This window comes from Condylostylus longicornis, unplaced genomic scaffold (genome assembly GCF_029603195.1).
Source record: "Condylostylus longicornis isolate FDR11 unplaced genomic scaffold, ASM2960319v2 ptg000177l, whole genome shotgun sequence".
Taxonomy (NCBI): domain Eukaryota; kingdom Metazoa; phylum Arthropoda; class Insecta; order Diptera; family Dolichopodidae; genus Condylostylus; species Condylostylus longicornis.
Genome location: NW_026578145.1, coordinates 206,949 through 225,601, shown reverse-complemented (window position 1 = coordinate 225,601; position 18,653 = coordinate 206,949). Strand labels below are relative to the sequence as shown.

At 30.3% G+C, this 18,653-nt stretch overlaps 1 long non-coding RNA gene across 1 annotated transcript; it reads right to left on the bottom strand.

The window, feature by feature from the left end:
• Positions 1-9,231: 9,231 nt before the first annotated feature.
• Positions 9,232-10,990, bottom strand: LOC129616306 (uncharacterized). The gene is made up of 3 exons (XR_008697531.1): positions 10,772-10,990; positions 10,596-10,697; positions 9,232-9,542 (listed from the first exon to the last, which is right to left on the bottom strand). It is a non-coding gene; the product is annotated as an uncharacterized LOC129616306 (long non-coding RNA).
• Positions 10,991-18,653: the final 7,663 nt, after the last annotated feature.

The window sequence follows — 18,653 nt, the reverse complement described above, 5'->3', positions numbered from 1 at the left end:
CGCGTGTCCGCTTTCGCGTATCGAGGGTATATTAAGTCGTTGGCCGCGTGCTGAATTTGGATTTACTTAAGGCTTTCTGGCAAAATCCTTTGGAAGAAGATTCTCATGACTTAACGTGCTTTACTGTTCCTAATCGACTATTCTATATATATTGTGTTATGCCTTTTAGTTTATGTAATGCGCCTCAGGCAATATTTAGATTAATGGACCGCCGCAGCTTCGCGAAAGTGTTTTCGTTTATTTGGACGACCTTCTGATTATCTCTGAGACTTCCGAATCGCATATGGATACGCTTGTAGAGGTGGTGCGTCGATTAAGACTTGGTGGTTTGACCATAAATGTCGAAAAAAGTAAATTTGGTTTGTCCGAAGTCAAGTATCTGGGTTACATCGTCGGGAAGGGTACCTTGCGCACTGATCCGAATAAGGTTTCGCCGATTGCAGAAGTGACCGCTCCTTTAACTAATCTCCTGTTTTAGCTAACGCGAATTACTCTAAACCCTTTTTGATCCAGTGTGATGCGAGTCAGTCAGGAGTAGATGCGCAGTTGAATGACAAAAATGTTGAGGTTTCACTTGCATATTTTTGCCAGAAGTTGAATAGTGCCCAGAGAAATTTTAGAGTTACGGAACTGGAGTGTTTGGCTACTGTCTTAAGCGTAAAAAAGTTTAGAGCGTGCGTAAGACGACAAGATTTCACTATTAGCACGGATCATGCAAGTCTGCAATGGCTGATGCGTCAAACCGATTTGAGCAGCAGATTGGCGAGGTGGTCTCTTAAACTTCAGGGCTTCAGATTAAAAATCGAACACCGCCGGGGCTCCCAAAACGTCGTATCAAAAGCATTTTCAAGGTAGGATTGTGAGGAAATATCGCAAATTGACTTGGCTCCGATGGTAGACTTAAGTGCCGATGCTTTTAAAGCTGAGTAATACATAAAACTTAAGCAACACATTCTAAACAATGGTAGCCGGCTTCCTGATCTTCAGATTATGGATGATAAAATTTACAAGCGGAAATTTTGGATTCCTGAGGAATTGATCACCGAAACTATTGGTAATGCACACTTACCGCCGAATAAGTGTCATGGAGGAATTGCAAAGATGCTGCAGAGATTACGAACATATTTCTTTTGGCCGTCAATGACGAGCGATATAAAGGAGTTTATCGCGAAATGTTATGTCTGCCAGCGAAGTAAACCAGCGAATATCAGCGTCCATTTCAAAAACTTTATATCGATTTACTTGGTGCTTACTCCCGATATAAATTTGGTAATATAGGTATAATTATGGTTCTCGACCATTTGTTTAAATTTCCATTTTTGAAGCCTATTAAGCGGTTCGATTCTTTTGTAATTTGTGACTACCTTAAGGAAAATATTTTCTCTGTGTTTGATACTCCGGAGATGAACTTGTCGGATAATGTCAAACAGTTTAAGTCGAAGCAGTTCGAGAATTTTATGGCCGAGCAGGGCATTCCTCACATTACTTTTGCCTTGTACAGTCCACAAGCGAACGCGAGCGAAAGAGTCAACCGATCAGTGATAGCAGGGATTCGATCGTAGTTAGACAAGGATTTGGGACAAAAACATCTTCGATATAGCTGAAGCGCTGGGAAGTTCTTATCATCAAACCATAGGATTTTCACCTTATTAGACATTATTTGGCTTACACATGGCGAACCACGCGAAGGATTATGAATTGTTACGCCAACTGGAAGCACTGAAAGACGAGGATATTGGGCTCGGTAATGTAGATAAACTGCAATTAATTCAGGCTGAGATCTTGGAGAATATAAATATCGTCCTCGAGCGTCCTAGTAGCAAAAAATTGCGGTAGATGACTTTGTATATCGGCGTAACTTTGTTCTGAACGACGCGAGTAAGAAGTATTACGCTAAATTTACACTAGCCTTCATTAAGGCTAAGGTCCTGGTGATGCGGGGGAATTGCATGTTAGAGTTGCAGGATGAAGACACTCATAGGATAGCTACGCGCCATGCAAAGGACATAAAGAGTTCAGCTACTTGAGCCTCCTAAGTTAGCTTGACAGTGGCCGAAATGTTTTTCTGTATTTCGTGCCCTAATTGCCTTTAAATTTTTTTTTTAAAAACTGCTTGTAAACTTCTTTATTTAGCCTGGTCTTTTTATATTTTCCTTATTGTTTCCCTCTTTCAACTTACATAATCGTATCGTGTAACTTGCCTTGTTATGGGCTAGGTATCCCCGCTCAACATTTTTTTTCTATTCGCAAAACTACGTTTTCTTTCATAGGAAAAATTTAATTTTAAGATCAAAAGGAACTTTTCATACATACAAATTTTAATTTTACATAGATTGCTCTATTCCAGGTAGCAATAATGCAATTTCAATTCACCATCCCTAATAATAATTTCAATAACACAACTTAAAATAGTGGTCAGATTTTATACCTCCTTTTTCATACGCATTACTTTTTTTTGCTTTAACGTGCGTACATCCTATATAACGTACATATGTATGTATGCGCCATACTATTATATTCGCCATACTATTCATGGGCATCCATAATCATAGAAAACAGAAAAAAAAATGTGTACAGTCGCACATCGCATGATTTACATGTTTAGGAATAAGTATGCGTGGACTTTATTGGTTTTGTAATTTTTTTATTGTTCCTTTTCGTTCTATGCTCTTCTCATACCCATAATGCAAACTATTGTTGTATATTTTTATACCCTGCACTTCGTGAAGGGTATATTAACTTTGGTATGGAGTTTGTAACTACTTGAAGGAGTCATCGGCGATATGATCATATATATATATATTCTTGCTCAGCGTAAAATTCTGCGTCGATTTAGACGTGTCCGCCTGTCCGTCCGCCCGATCGCACGATACCTCAAAAGCGAAGAATGCAATCGACTTTCAAACTTTCACAAGTTTTTTCTTTTGTGCCAAGGACGAACCCTATTGTTATTGGACTAATTCGGACAACGGGTTCAGGTACCTGCCATACAACTCAAAGAGCTTATTTTAAATATTTCAAAAACTAATAAAGCTATAAATATAAAATTTTGTATACATGTGTCCAATTATATTCTACATATGCTCTAAAATGGGATAGCTGCACCGGTTCGGGTGGCTGCCATACAACTCCAACAGCAAATTTTTTATATTCGGCAAAATAATAAATTCATGAAACTTGGCAGTCATGTGTCCAACAATAGGTCAAATATATTTTTGAAGTTTTGGAGGAATTGCCTGACAGGTTCGGGTACCTGCTAATTTCAACTCCAGAAGCTAATTTTAAATAATTGAAAAACAAATAAAGTCAGATTCATGAAACTTGGCAGTTGTGTGTCGAGTGATAGGTCAGATATATTTCTGAAGTTTTGGTGGAATTGTTTGACAGGTTCGAGTAGCTCCCATACAAGTCTAAAAGCTTATTTTAAATATTTGGAAAAATAATAAAGTCAGATTCATGAGAATTGGCAGTCGTGTGTCCAGTTATAGGTCAGACATATTTCTAAAGTTTTGGTGGGATTGCTTGACAGGTTCGAGTAGCTCCCATACAAGTCTAAAAGCTTATTCTTAATATTTGGAAAAATAATAAAGTCAGATTCATGAGAATTTGCAGTCGTGTGTCCAGTTATAGGTCAGACATATTTCTAAAGTTTTGGTGGGATTGCTTGACAGGTTCGAGTAGCTCCCATACAAGTCTAAAAGCTTATTCTTAATATTTGGAAAAATAATAGAGTCAGATTCATGAAACTTGGCAGTTGGATGTCCAATTATAGGTCAGACATATCTATTGAATGATTTCACAGGTTCGAGTTATTGCTACAAAATAACGAAGATTGCAGGGTATAATTCAATCGGTTTATACCGACTGAAACGTTTTTTCTTGTTTTTATTTCAGTTTAAAATATTTTAATTCTTTGCTAACCCTTATATGTCTTATACCATTCTAATGCGAATTATATGTGTGTGTATGATCATGTTGGTGTTAGATAGGAATAAATTGTATTAAATATTAAGTGGCATCTTACGTAGAGTTAAATGTTGAATCATATAATTTTTAACACTTTACCAAAAAATTTTTGAAAAAAAGTGCTTATTAGTTTCATTCTATTCCGCCAATCCGTGTGCCCGTTTACAAAACTTCTACACCCTTGAAGATAGAAAGCTGCAATTTTATGCGTACATAGATCTTTACTAGAAACTTATTTCCGTGGAAAAAAATTTTTACCTATCTCCCTCCTTTTAAAAGTTATGCCCCTTAAAAACACTAAAAATGACGTTTTTTAGTTATTGACTGCAGTTAAACTGTAAGCTTTTTTTAAATTTTGTAAATGCAGAAATATAATGGCTGGCTTCTTCTACCAGAGTATACTATATTTAAGCTATATAAGAACGAAATGGCCGCTAAAATATACCGCTATCTAAAGTTAGTTTTTCCCGAATTTTTGATGTCGTTTTTCTTCTAGACCCCAGCCTGTAGAAGCTTGAAATTTTAGTAGCTTTTAGGCATTAACAAATAGTTCATTTCGTTAGAAGAAATTTTTTTTTTCATCTCCACCCCCTCTCAAGTTATCACCTCTCGAAATTTCTAGAATTTGAATTTTTGACGCCTTATATTTCTGAGACGGCAAGCTTTTTCAAATTTTTATAAAACCAAAAAGCTTACGGTAAATTCCATGACATTGAAAATTATATTTATTTTTCTTAACTCATGCAATTAACTCTTAAAATTGAGCATTATGTTAACCCCTCTTTAAATTAATATTTGCTTTATTGCAAAGACTGCATAAATCGTTCATCCCGAATGCATGCAACCCTTAATGAAATAATTTCGTATATGAATGAAAATAATTTTAATGGTGTGGTTGAAGATACACAGATTGTTTTTAAAAGGATTATTTTTAATTGTTGAAGAAAAAAGTGATGCAATACAAACCATTGCTTTGACCAAACTTTATTTTTTGATATGACCTGATTAAATGTTGTTAGTTTTTTTTCTATTGGAATTTTTGAATCTTAGTTTCTGGTAATTCATCATACGATGGTACAGTTAGGAATTTTGAAATTTTTTTATTTGTATGTATGAATTGTGTTTTTTTTTCTTGATATTGAATTGAAAGAAAAAGAAGTGTCGATCATTAAGTACGGAAATAAGTTACGATTCAGACGTGTTAGGAAAAGAAAGAAAGAGAAAGGAAGAAAAAAAATAATAGAAAAAGTACAAAAGTAAAATAAATTGATTTTTTTTAATAATTTTTTAATAAGTTGTATTTATGAAATAAAATTTCATAAATACAACTTTAAAATAATTACAATACGAAAAAGAGTATAATAAAAAGGCAAATATAAGAGTAAATGTAAATGTTACTTAATTTAAAGTTGTTTAACATTCTAATAATAATTATAATATAACTTTCAAACAAATAATTTGTAATATCTATAACTAACCTATTTAAAATATTCATAAATGAAAAATCACTTAAGATTTTTTTTTTAATTGATAAACTGCGCTTGTAACTACGTACTGTTGTAGGTCGTCATTTTAATTGAAAATTAAAAGCGGCGAAAAAATCGTTAGAATGAAAAAGAAGAAAAAGGAAAAATAATCTTAGATTTAATCGTTAGCTGAATTTTAATTTTTTTCACATTTTACTCTTGATATAAACCAGCCTTATATTAGCAGCAATAAATTCAATTAACTACAAGTTAAAGATTTTCACGATTCTCGATAACATTGAATTAAAATACATAAATTAATAATTTAAGAAAATGCATTATATAAATAAAATGAATATCTATCTTATTTAAAATTAAAAACAAAAAAAAGGAGAAAAAAATAGAGTTGACCTTGTCAACTCTGTGATACCCGTACAAATTTGTTATCCTATGTGCTAATAAGGATGCCGTAACTGACTAGGGGACAGACTATGACTTTAAGTTGCCGTATTACCATATTAATGTATGCAAAATTTCAGTACTATGTGTTCTTCAAAATACTGTGTGTGCCAAACTACTATTGAAGTTGTATGGCAGCTACCAGAAAGAGCCAAGAAATTATATCGAATATTATTAAGCACATCGGCCCTACTAATATATTTGCTTGTGTGAAATTTCAATACCATAGCTTTTATAGTTTCTGAGATATAGCCAAATAACTTTTGAAGTTGTATGACAGCTACCCGAACCGATACCCTGATCATGTCCACTTTAAATAGGATTCTGGCACTTAGCACAATAAATCATTTGTGAAAATTTGGTGAACTTAGCTCAATTAGTTTTTGAGTTTTCGTTGGGACGGACGGATGGACGGACGGACGGACGGACAGACAGACAAAGCTAAATCAACTCAGAATCTGTTCAAAACTGACTGAAATGACGCTGATCAAAAACATACACTTGAGTCTATATCTAAGACCGTTATTTCTTAGCGTTACAAACGGTAAGGCAAATTTAGTATACCCTTCGAACATACGTTCGTACGGGTATAAAAACCTAGAACAGCATTTTAATATAGAATTTCAATATAGAAATTCAAAATTTCGAATTGCTGTGCAGAAATTTTTTTTTTTAAAGCATATGAAAAAAAAAATAAAAAAAAAATAAAAAAAAAGGAAGAAAAAAAAGAATATATATACATATAACATTAATATGAAATCATCAAAAGTTTATATGTACATAAATTTAATAAACTAAAGTAAAATTTCATTATACATATTTGAATTTCAATAAGAAAACTAGTAAAAATATTTTGTATATGAAAAGTCGAAAGAAATACCCTGCACCTTTCGTTATTGTATAGCAATTACTCAAACCTGTGAAATCATTCTATAGAAACTTAACGGATATTTCTGACCTATAATTGGGCATCCGACTACCAAGTTTCATGAATCCGACTTTATTATTTTTCCAAATATTTAAAATTAGCTTCTGGAGTTGTATGGCAGGTACCCGAACCTGTCAAGCAATTCCTCTAAAACTTCAGAAATATATTTGGCCTATAATTGGACACATGACTGCCAAGTTTCATGAATCTGACTTTATTATTTTTCCAAATATAAAAAATTTTCTGTTGGAGTTGTATGGCAGCCACCCGAACTGGTGCGGCTATCCCATTATAATTTTTAGAGCATATGTAGAATATAATTGGACACATGTATACAAAATTTTATATTTATAGCTTTATTAGTTTTTGAAATATTTAAAATAAACTCTTTGAGTTGTATGGCAGCTACCCGAACCCGTTGTCTCAATTAGTCCAATAACAATAAGGTTCGTCCTTGGCACAAAAAAAAAAACTTGTGAAAGTTTGGTGTCGATTGCATTATTCGTTTTTGAGTTATCGTGCGATCGGGTGGACGGACGGATGGACATGTCTAAATCGACTCAGAATTTTACGCTGAGCAAGAATATATATATATGTCCATACCGCAGATGACTCCTTCAAGTAGTTACAAACTCCATACCAAAGTTAATATACCCTTCACGAAGTGCAGGGTATAAAAAAGAGCGCAAAGACGAATCACAAGGAAGGAACACGCACGTGGAGACCGGAACAGCCTACAATGTAAGTACTGGGCCCAGTTTTTTTTTTTATTTTTTTTATTGTATTAAACTTTCTGGTACCAAGAAATATAACTGTAGTAAAGAAAAATAAAATCTAGAAGAAAAGAAAGAAATATGGAAAAAAAGCAAACGATATTGTAATGACTCAACAATAATTTTAAGTTTTTTTTGATTTGGTAAAGTACCCGATTAATAAAATTTTTTCTCTTTTAACTTTGGAATATTTTGTTTTTTCCAATTTTAAAAATTTCGAATTTGATAATTCTTGGAAAAAAATGTTTATAATAGCTAAAATGCTTATATGAGAATCTTATAATAGGACATAAGGAATTTTTTTTAAAGGCGTAATATAATTTTTTCTTCTGAAATTTAGAAAAGAAATATCATGATCTTCCTTTTAAGGTGAAGGGTTGCCTCTTATTTCGTTTCCAATTTACAAATTATTATATTGTCATAAAGCTGAGCAACATACCCTAAAATTTGTTTTTGATTTAAAGTTTTTTTTTCTTATAACTTTCTTTCTTTTGAATATTTTGTAAAATAATAAGGTATTCTAAGGCTGACAAGAGAGTCTTTCATTTTATTTGGGGTTTATTTTTTTACACACATAACAATAAAAAGAAAAATAAAATAAAATTTATATATCCTATTGCATTAAAATTTATATATCCTAATAGAAGAACAAAAAAACAAATCAAGGAAAACCAAAATGAAATTGAAACAAGCAAAGTTATATTTTTACTATAATTTTTTTTTATAATTAGTTGAAAGTACTGTGTTGATAGAAGCAAAATAAAACAAAAAAAGAGCTAAGGAAGTTTTTTTTAGATTTTTTTTGTTATCTTATATTTTTTATACTTTTTTTTCTTTCTTTTCACACTTGTGCTTCCATAAAATGGTAATGGTGTTGTAATTCTATTCCGTTTTGGGGTGTCTAAATTTTAGGGGTTTTTTGAGCAAAGATTGGGAATCTCAACACGATCGGAGACTCATGGAAGAGTAGAGCTCGGGACATTGGTGATCCGTGTCAGCACAGTGATGTATCGTGTGGCGCGTCCTCTTTCAATGCTTCACGTTCTGGTTCACTACAAGGAGGTCTAGCTAAATCTAACTATATATGTTTTGCAGTCGCACTAATTTTTTTTTGTTATTTATTTCAACGTGTGCATAATTTTTTTTTTTTTCTGCTTATTATATGTAGCCATTGGTGGTAACCTGCTGCTTTGATTTAACCCACCCCAGGTTAGTGGCCGGTGCCCCAACCAGTGGCGGCCGTCCTAATCATCATCAAGCAACTAGTTCATAACAATTTAGCCAATATACCTGGCGGGCGGTTGTGTGCTCACCACTTCAAATTTTTTGAATATCAAATACAATTTAAAGTTTTCCATTGTCAAATGCAATAAAAAGTTTTGAATTTATCACTAAATTCTTTGATGAAATCTTTTATTTTGTTATATAAGGGTTTTTTTTAAAAATAACAAAAAAAGTTAAAATTATGCATTTTAAACTTTTTTTGATATTTTTCGTTGTTTCAACCATATTGCAAAAACTTGAATTCACAAAACAAAATTTTTAATTCTCGTAATTTTTAATTAATTTTTAAAAAATAAAATATTTATGTTAAGAGTCAACCTTTATTTTTTGGAAGCAAAGACCTTATATTTGTCATAAATATGAAATTGCATGAACTTTTTGCAGTAAGAAACAGAAGTTTTAAGCAAAAATAAAAATCGAATATGAAAATGGTGAATTATTATTTGTTACTTGCACTTTCATATATCTTTTTAAATATTTTTATTATATTAAACACTTTATTTTACCATCGGCACAATTTTTATTACGAAAAAGTGTTTCAGAATATTCTTTTGCATATAAATTGAGTACAACACAGTTTCTCTCTCCAATTTTCGTTGTTGATTAAACTTCTCCTATGGTATAATTATCTCCGCATTTGCAAATTCTCATATTTTTTTTGCTTACCTAAAAAATAATTAATACAAATATCTCTTGTATTAAATCTAAATATTATAATAGAATGTATCAGCTAAATATATTCTAATACAATGAAAATCTTATGCATTTTTTTACGAGGTATGTATGATTTTATTTAACAAATTTAAAAAATAAATGAAATAGAAATATTTATTAATTTTTAATAAGAAACTCACAAGATTAGTTTTAAAATAACTCGCATATAATTTTGGTGCACTGGTGATAAAAGTGGACAATATATTTTTCTTTAAAATTAAATGTTTACAAGTATTGCAGGGGGATTCTTTGATAAATTCTTGGAGTTGGTAAATTATTTTTCTTTGCAGATTGAAATATTACACATTTTATAAATAATCTCAGAAAATTATGATTTGTACAGACGCTCGACATAATTCAATTTTCAATTTTTCAAATAAACAGGTGAAAAAAGTTTAATTCTTGAATATTGGAATGCCCTGCTTCCGAAAACTTTTGGGTTATTTCTAATATATGTATTTTAATTTTACTTTAAAAATACTTTAATTGCTGTCACATTGTTTTTGTACCGACTTTGTAGAGCACGGGAATCACTCTATAATGTTAATCTGTTTAAAATAGGATATGATTTTATTCTTTAAAGATTTTAGTCAAATGCGAACCAAAGCACTGATTATGTCGTTTCCAGTTCTACCACTATAAACCTCCGCCCAAATACCACAATAGGTAATCTTGTTCTTATTCGCCAATATTATAGATATAATATAATATAACAGATTATAATTATAATAGAAGATAGAAACATTACCTGTTTGAAAAAAAAATAAATTAATTAAATTTTTTTTATGTGAATTCAATAAAGAACAAAAAAAATCGCATAAAATGATTTAACAAATAAGTTAATAATGAGAAACTATTATAACCTTTTTGTAAACCAAAATCTTTTTGCAAATCGTAACAAATAAATTCATATCTGAGATCTATATTAGTTCGACCTATTGATCGATCTATTAATCAAACACATTCACTTTTATATAATAGTCTTTTTTTTTGTGAAATTCATACTTGCTTTTTTCTGCTTCAACTAAATTCCCATTTTTTCCGTATAAATAACGCTTGTCCCTTTGCATTCGCTTTTGCATTTATGATGCATTCACTATTATATACCTGAAAAATTGATACATTTAAATACCTCTACAAAAAATTGATACATTTTGGTAAAGTTTAAGTTTGCTTCTTACGTTGTAGATGACCGGGAATAATGTGAATCAACAGTTTTGAAGCTTTCGATATATTTGCGAATCATTGTGTTTGGGGATTAGTCACTATTACATGTTTTCCCCTTTTACCAATTTGAGAAAACCCTAGAGAATGCATAGTAAACTCTTCTTTTGTCAATATTTAATTTATGCATTTATGCAATTGTAAAAATATTGTTGATTCGGTCATCAATCTTTATAATATATAAACTGCATTTTCTTATTTAAATCATAACGTCTACTTCGTTTTATTAAAACTTATTTGACAAAATTGAAGTAAAATTTTAATTTCTCCTAGTCACATGTTATTGTTATCATAATGAAATTGAAAATTTTCTGTAAACTAAATAAAATCAAAACAGAAATATAATTCGTGATTTATTCATATGCAAAAATAAGAAATAAAGTTATACTCAAAGATGAGAATGTAGTGAAACTTTTTCACTTTTTATACCCTAAACCTTCTTCGGTATCGAAATGTACATATGTACATATGTATATATATTCTGATCAGCGTAAAATCCAGCTCGCACGATAGCTCAAAAATGTATAATGCAATCCACACCAAACGTTCAAAAGTTGTTTCTTTTCTGTCCAGGACGACCCCTATTGTAGTTGAACCAATTCGAACAACGGCTTCGGGTAGCTGCCATACAACTCAAAGTGTTTATTTTAAATATTTCAAAAAATTAATAAAGGTACAAATATGAAATTTTATGAGAGTGTGTCCAATTACATTCTACACATGCTCCACGAATATTAATTGGATGACCACATCGGTTCGGATGGCTGCCGTACAACTTAAAACTTGGCAGTCGTATGTCCAATTATGGGTCAGATATATTCTTGAAATTTTGGTTGAATTTCTGGACAGAATCGTGTAACTGGCATATAACTCCGAAAGCTAATTTTAAATATTTCGAAAAATGATAAAGTCAGATTCTGAAACTTGGAAGCCTCGTACCCAATAATTCGCCAGAAATATCCGTGAAGTTTCCATAGAATGGTTTCACAGGTTCGAATAATTGCTGTACAACAATGAAAGATGCAAGGTAAAATTCAATCGGTTTATACCGACTGTAACGTTTTACTTGTTTTATTGTTGCTTTTGTTCCTTAAGTTAAATAGTCAAAAGTTTTGCAAAACTTTCCCTTAAAAATACTACTCAGAAAAAAAAGAAAGCATACATTTTATGCGTAATATCATATGCATAATATCATATATGCATTATATGTCTGCTTAACATTCTTTTTAGCACTTTTTCAAAAAATTTTTGAAATAAAGTGCTTATTAGTTTTACTCCTTCCATTCGTCCGCCAGTCCGTCCGTCCGTCCGTCCATCCGTGGACACTTTTTTTGTTTACAAAACTTCTACACCCTTCAAGACAGAAAGCTGAAATTTAATACGAACATAGATCTTTAAACTAAAAACTTATTTTCGTAGAACAAAATTTTTACCTATCTCCCCCCTCTAGAAGTTATACCCCCGCAAAACCCTAAAAATGGGCTTTTTTAACTATTTATTGCAATGAAACCATAAACATTTTTAAAATTTTACAAACACATAATGGCAGCGGCTTGCTTCTCCTAGAGCGGTATACTATAGTTAAACTTTAGAAAAACAAAATGGCCGTTCAAATTTACCGTTATTTAAAGTCTTTTTTTCCAAATTTTTGATTTCGTTTTTCTTCTAGACCCCAGCCTGTAGAAGCTTGAAATTTTAGGAGCTTTTAGACATTAACAAATAGTTCATTTCGTTAGAAGAAAATTTTTTTTCCATCTCCACCTCCTCTCAAGTTATCGCCTCTTGAAATTTGTAAAATTTGAATTTTTGACACCTTATATTTCCGAAACCGCAAGCTTTTTCAAATTTCTATAAACACAAAAAGCTAACGGTAAATTCCATGACATTAAAAAACATAATTTTTTATCTTAACTCAGACAATTAACCCTTAAAATCGAGCATTATGTTAACCTATCTTTATATTAATTTTTGCTAATCCTAAATATATGCAATCCTAGAAATAGTTTCGTATATGAATGAAAATATTTTTAATAGTGTGGTAGATATACATAGGCTATATTTAAAAGCAGTATTTTCACTAATTATTAAAAAGAAAAGTGCTATAATACAAACCATTGGTTAACATTTCAAATAACCAATGTTAATAATAATCATTATTAACATTTCAAATAAGTAAATACAAAATAGTCTGGTCCAAGTATTAAAGCACGCCGGAAGTGATTCGCTGAAGTTTTGTAGAAAAAAAATCGTATGAGTGTGGAGAGGGGAGGCACACATTGGGCGCTGTGAAGGCATAAAGCATTACATAAGTTAACATTAGTTATCGCATTGGCTGCAAAACGCTGGGCGAGCCATGAAAGTTCCCTATAGCAAAATTGTAAAAGCAGATGTACCGCATAGAGAAAAAAGAAGAATGGGCTTTTTCGAGATATTTAGCGTTTTTTTTAAATTTTCAGTTTTTCAATTCAAGATTTTGTGTTTGAGCTCCTATTAATTGAAAGCGTAAGTGTTTTACCTGTCATTGGTATACCCAAGTAACAATTTCCAATAGTAATATCCTAAAAAATCTCTCTCGTAAGGTTCTTACAATAAAGATTTATCACTTGTACTGTTAAAAATTCTGTTACTCTCATAGCAGAACTACTTTCAGTAAGCCTAAAAAAATTTTAATTCTCATAAAATATTTTTCATGTAGCTTTCGAAAAAAAGTACAGAAAAAATATCTGGAGCATAAAGCATCATCAAATTCTAAAAAACCTAATGTAAATACTATAAAAGGTTCCAATTTTAATCAATCAGACATAATAATGCCTGACGATTCTAAAAATTTACAACAAAATAATAACCTTTTAGGGTCGAGAATTATCAGTGCCAACTTCTTTTTATGTGTTACAAACGGAAACGAATAATGACAACATACCTGTAAACATTATTCGTTTAGGAATCCATTATTCTCATAAGAGAAATTTAATTCTCATAAGCCTAGTTGTTAGATACGCCCATTTTAATATTGTCATTTTTCCTTGTCTAAATTTTAACCCTTATAAGACTGAGAATTATTTTTTTGGAAAGAAGTCCGAAAAATATTTATGGTACAGAAATTATTAAATTATAATTAATGAAATGCAAAATTATAGTTTTATTTGAATATAATAAAGCTTTAGTTGGAATTTATGCACATTATAATACATATTTCTTTTTTGCTTAACAATTCTTAAATTTTAAAATTTATGTAAAAGGAAATAAGATATAGGGTTAAAAAATATGTATAAGAATTTTTTAAATTTTAATTATTTTTAGTTGGCGTTGCTTTTTTTTGAAGTACAATACCAACTTTTATCAATAAATTTTAATGCCAGCAACTTTTTGATTTATAATCATGGCAAAAAAACTATTTTAGTTTCCCATATTTATAATTTTATAATATTAAATTTTGAAAACAAATATTTATTGATTACAAATCATATACGTATGTATATTTTGCTTCATTTTTGTTAGAAAAATTGTTATTAAAAGCGGAATAGATATATTTTTTTAAAAGTTCGAAGTAAGACCGATACATTTATCTTACATTGCTTTCTTTTTCTAGTACCACCATTATAAGTGGCTTGCGAGAGTTTTCGTAACTCTCATACTAGTTTTGGTATGAGAGTTATATGCTTTAAAACTTTTTTAATGGGAGCTTAACTCTCATTACCAGAAATAATAACAGTCCTTATAAAGATCTCACTAGGGAACACTTTTAGTGTTCTACAAAACTGAAATTATTAGAATTTAAGAATTCTCAATATAGCTCTACCAGAGTCTTATGACATAAAAATTGTTACTTGGGTACTGTTATTAAGCCGATGATAGATGAAAAAATTACCCACTAGAGGCTTCTAGTCCAACATATAATACAGAAATTGTAGCCAGACTAAAAGAGAAAACAAAATAATTATTTATTAAATATATAATTAGCTATAAAAATTCTCATACAAAATAACTATTTAGTTGTATCGTATTCGAAAAAGCGTACAGTATCTTCATATCATACCGTATTTAAACACTCTATGCGTAATAGATCCTATGTAATATTTGTTTGCTTAGATTAAGTATTAACATTAAAATCGTTTACGGCCGAAGTTAAAAGTTCACAATTTTGTAACATTTCGAATAAGTAAACATAGGGTAGTAAGTCCAAGTAAAGAGAGGGGAGGAGACTTTTGGACACTTAAAAAAATTTGAATGAAAATTTTGTTCGACAAATATCTATTATAATTTCGAAGCTTAACTAAAAATTTTTTGTCAACTATATAAACTATAACCTTATCTGCAAAGTTCTTCATTGCAAAGTTGCAGCGATAAATGAAAAAATTATAGGCTTTCGTGAAATAAAATATTACAATTTTTTTTTAAATTTTCCGTTTTTCAAATCAAAATTTTGTGTTTGTGAAGTTCATATTATTATGACAGTTTGTAAACGAGCGTAAGTTTTTGAAATGAACAGTACTACAATAAACGCAGTCAATATTTATATGTCCAATATTATGAGTTGAACCAATAATGACATATGAAAGATAAATTTAGTTTTATCGCTAATATAACCTATGTAAAACCAATTTTTACATAGTAAAGTTATTTAAATTACTATTTACTCCCACTACTTATTGCAAGGAAAAAAAGCCATTAAACTGACTGCAAAATTTTGCTCAAATGAAAAATTTGCATAGATTTAGGTTAACGCAGCTATTCAAGTATCCACTTAAACAAAGTAAGTCCATTGTGATACCATAGGATTTCTCTATATATACTTGAAACCTTTATATACCGATTTGGATCCCCGGCTTTTACAGTCGTTAGTTCCGAATGTTAGTTCACTGAACCATTCGTGACTCGATTCCCACCGCTTTCTAATGGCTCTCTACTAAAATGTACATAAAATAGGATTAATTGCCCTCAATGTAATACCTATGTGAAATATCTTTGATCTATGAGTTTAGGGCAACTGAAAAAATTAGTCACCCTTGCAGATTATGGTCCGTCATACAAATACAATTTAACTTATATGATTCCATGAAAACCAATCGCAGACATTTTATTGAGAAGAACTTTATGATTGTCAACTCATACAGAGAAATGCTAACCAAATTATTCAGCACTGAAAAAATAAATTCTATCAAGATATTTTAATATTTGAGATCTAATGGTCTTTTCGAACACTTTTTAAAGCATGATAATAATAAAATTGACCTATAATTATTTCTAACTAAAGAACTATCGCTTTTAAATAATTACAATACAACAGCCACGTTTTACTACCGAACTAAAAAAGGGAAAATAATATTATTCGTTGCTAAATAAAATTTGACCTAACCAAACAAACATAAAAGTAACAAAAATGTGGTAAAAATGTAAAACACACTATATATTTCAATAATTTAATTATAATAGCATCAGCTCTAACATAGCATAGGTTATCTAAGAATCTAATTGTTTACAAGAATTCATATTGCATAAACGTCAATACTGTGACAAAAAAAAACTACCAATTCATCCATAATATTATTAAAAACATTAAAATGATTAATAAATTCACTGCAACAGAAGAGCAGCGCATGCTGAATTCCTTCGCAACCAAATTGTAATTTTACTTTTAAGCTGATTTAAAAAAAAGTCTTACTAATCCACAGTCTGAGTTTAAAGGTTTTCTAGAGATAGGTAAATATAAGCACACTTCCATATAATTTCACACAAGGTCTACTGTCATACCTCCCGATATAATAAAATCATTAGAATCATTAGAATTAGATGCACCCCTTAAAAACACGAAAACTTTTAAGAAAAAAACTAACGCGAATGCTATTTAACCCATACAATCAACATATTCTAAAATAATCCATTAAGCTTCCCCTCTCGTACACAAATTCAATTTATTACACAATATGCATATGAATGTAATACACACATAAATTTATACAATCTTTTTAAATAGTCCAACTCGACCAACATGATAAAAGTTATTAACGTTGGCATAAATTTTTTAATCTGGTAAATTATATATTTTAATATTTCTCCATTCAAAGTCTCTATTTGCAACCTTACATCTGGAACCAGATTAAAGCTGAAACTTTCCTAGAACTACCCAAATACGACATTAAACTACGTACATTATTGCAATAAATAAATACAGAATGAATGAGAAAGTTATAATTGTTAAGATTAAAATTTAAATTATTACTTATTTTGAGTTAATACTAACACTATGACGGCTCAAATGATCCATTTTAAACTTTTTATCAGAATTTCTTTTATCATTTTTATGTTTTTTAACATTAACATGTATATAAACTATTTTGAGTTGTTATTCAACAAACATTTTTTTACTTATGCGCACTTAATTTGCCTAATTCATATATTTTCCACTAGACATTTTAATATATATATAAAATTTTAAATACGGGTCCTTTGACCCTTTGTAGGATTCGTGCTAATTTGCTTATAAAATCCAAATTATGAGTATCAAATCAGTTGATTTATTTCATTCTTTCATTTTCCTATTTTTTCGTTTATTATTTGAGAGCCCCAAATATTTTTATTTTTTTTAATTTTTTTTTTGTTTTTTGCAGCCAGAAACAAACGATTAAAAAATAAAGTTGGGTCAAACCAATGACTTGTATTGTAGCACTTTTCTCCTCAACAATAAGTGAAAATACTGCTCCTAAATATAGTCGTGTGTGCTTGCATTGCAAGCCTTGCAAATATTATGCCTGTAGTTTTGAAATTGTGTTCCATTCTGTGGCTGAGATATTTTAAGTTTACTTTATTTTTTCAAAAACACACCCGTAATATACATATAGATATGTTTTTTCCTAATAAATAATAAGGTAAAACTTAAAATAAGAAAATTTCTAAAAATAATTACCAAAAAATACATAATTAAACAAATAATTAGTTCCTTTGAGATCTCATACCTTTTGAGTAATTTATTTTAGAACCTCACTTTGAGTTATGTCGCATAAAATCGTAAAATACCTTTTACAATAAGCACTTTGAGCGATAAATAATTACTGTATACGCATAAAATAATTCGCTACTAAAATGCATTTACGTATGCATTTATAGTTTATAATACATGCGAATAAAACGCGTGACTGTAGAATGAGTTAACACCAATACTAATGTGTATAGGGTAATGCTTATAGCATACGATTTCTATGCAAAAAATCCCAAGTTCGAACCGTGAAAAATGCGATTTGCCAGATGAACTTTTTTCTATTGATAATCTTATTTTTCTTAAATTAAAATTAAAATAGGCTTCACCCTTAAAATTCAATACCAACGAGTTTCCGTTCTAAATATTATTTTGAAAATACCCTATTTGTAAAAAGTTTAATGCAATACAATAACATTTTCTTATAAAATTTTGCCCTAAAAATATATTGTCAAGAAGTTTAGTGTACACTTATGTTTTGCTTACTAATACATTTTGCATGAAACCACGAAAAGAATACATAACTAAATGCGTACGTACATACTTACAAAACAATGTAAATTTTATTAAAACATTACAATTTTCTTAAAAAAGTGATCACTTTTTGTTATAACTCACACTTCCAAATATGAATATACATACAATATTTATACCTCCAAAAGTAAATAAAAATTACCCCTACAGGATGTAGTACCATTTCGTAAAACACGGCTCCAAAGCACCTTGGGAGGGGTGAAGGAGAGGGCGAGTGGAATTCTTGCTTTTTCTGGGACCCTGGAGGCAAAACCCTATCTAATGCCTTTTATCCCATGTCTCTAGCCCTTCTAGAAGTACCCGTACTTTTTGGTACCTGAAAAGTAGATATA